The following is a 1,542-nucleotide window of genomic DNA, read 5'->3' as shown; positions in this document are numbered from 1 at the left end:
AGCAGTTCCATAACTCCTAAAAAGGACGTGACACCATAGTCCACAGGATGTTTCTTCTGTCACATATTCCTTAAAGAAACCTGAGATGTGGGTTTTCTCAAGAGAAATATTTTCCATAAGCGAATATCACAGCCTAACTATCTGCATTCTGATCTGATGTTTTAAATATCTATTTCCTAAAGTTCAGTTTCCTTCTCCTTTAGCTAATCATATGTAATAGGCATTGCCTTCCTTTGTTAGCCAATACTATGAAGAGCTTGATATCCCGGAGTTAAAATGTCACCCACAAAAACCCAAAAAAAACAACTGTTAATTGAACTTTTTTTCCTGAGAAACAGACTGCTTTCTGTTTTTTAACTACTTGGTTTGATTGTCATTCTTGCGTGTAGCTCAATTATTGTAGCCAAAATTGCAAGCCTTGCTTGACTCTGGTTTCTTCTGGTCACTTTGTTATCTAAAGGTCATATTCATTTTGCTGTGTTATAATCTCAAATGTCTGCTGTCAGTTGTTTATGTTCCATTGCACAGGAAACCTATAGCAGAACAAGAATCAAAACTGTCTATTTTTTTTTTTTTCTGCATTGTCTTTATCCTGAGGATTTAGCTATCCATCTCTATATTCTAGAGAGGTGTTATGCAGCTCAGAAGTTTGGGGTAAGAGACTTCTGTGGTTATTATATTTACTGAAATCTCTTTGCTTAGGCACATGCATTCCAAATGAACCCTCCTAGTCACTGGCCTTCTGATCTCAGTGTTCACTTACCATTGCTGAAAACATACGCAGTGATATAGTGGTTCTAAGTGACACTGGGCATCTTGTTACAAAGCCTGGTGCTTCATAAATACATGGAAAATCATCATGCTGCATCATCATTTTCCTCTTTTCAGCTATATACTCTGTATGTTTGTATTTGGTGGAAAATAATATCCCTTCACCATAAAGAGCAAAACATCTAAGCTGCAACTCATATTACTGCATTTAATTTACTAATGCTGTCATGCGGCTCCTGCAAGTCATAATTTACTGTGGGTATCATCACAGAACAACCTTGCTGGCCTTGTAATTGTTACTGGGTCCAGAAAAATGAGTTGCTGACCTTTTGCAAGTGCTATTTCTGTTGACTGCTAAAAACATTCAGAACAAAGTTACGTGTTTCTTAGAGGCGCAAGCCAGACTCTTATCTGATTGCTAGTTCTCCAAATCTTAGCATGTCTGTAATGACAGCATGAGGTATGTCAAAGAAGTGCTCAGTTCATCAAGTATATACTTTAAGGAAGGGTGAGCTTCAGACCTTGCCGAGCAGTACTGAGATAACACCCATTCTTTCTCCTTCAGAAATTGGTTATGGTGAATCGTGTTAATATAGCTTACAGTGTGCTTTTAACTGAAGAGCAAGTTTGCGTCTGCCTGTATGTTTCTGCGTAGACATACTGCTGACCAACACACAGCCTGCTTCACTGAGAGGTACTGTTGGTCGGGGTAGCCCAGTGCTGGTCTGCACTGTAAGAACCTGATTAGGAATACAATAGTGAGAAGTTTTT

The sequence above is a fragment of the Meleagris gallopavo genome, chromosome 21 (genome assembly GCF_000146605.3).
Source record: "Meleagris gallopavo isolate NT-WF06-2002-E0010 breed Aviagen turkey brand Nicholas breeding stock chromosome 21, Turkey_5.1, whole genome shotgun sequence".
NCBI classification, from domain to species: Eukaryota; Metazoa; Chordata; class Aves; order Galliformes; family Phasianidae; genus Meleagris; species Meleagris gallopavo.
This window is presented reverse-complemented; position numbering follows the sequence as displayed.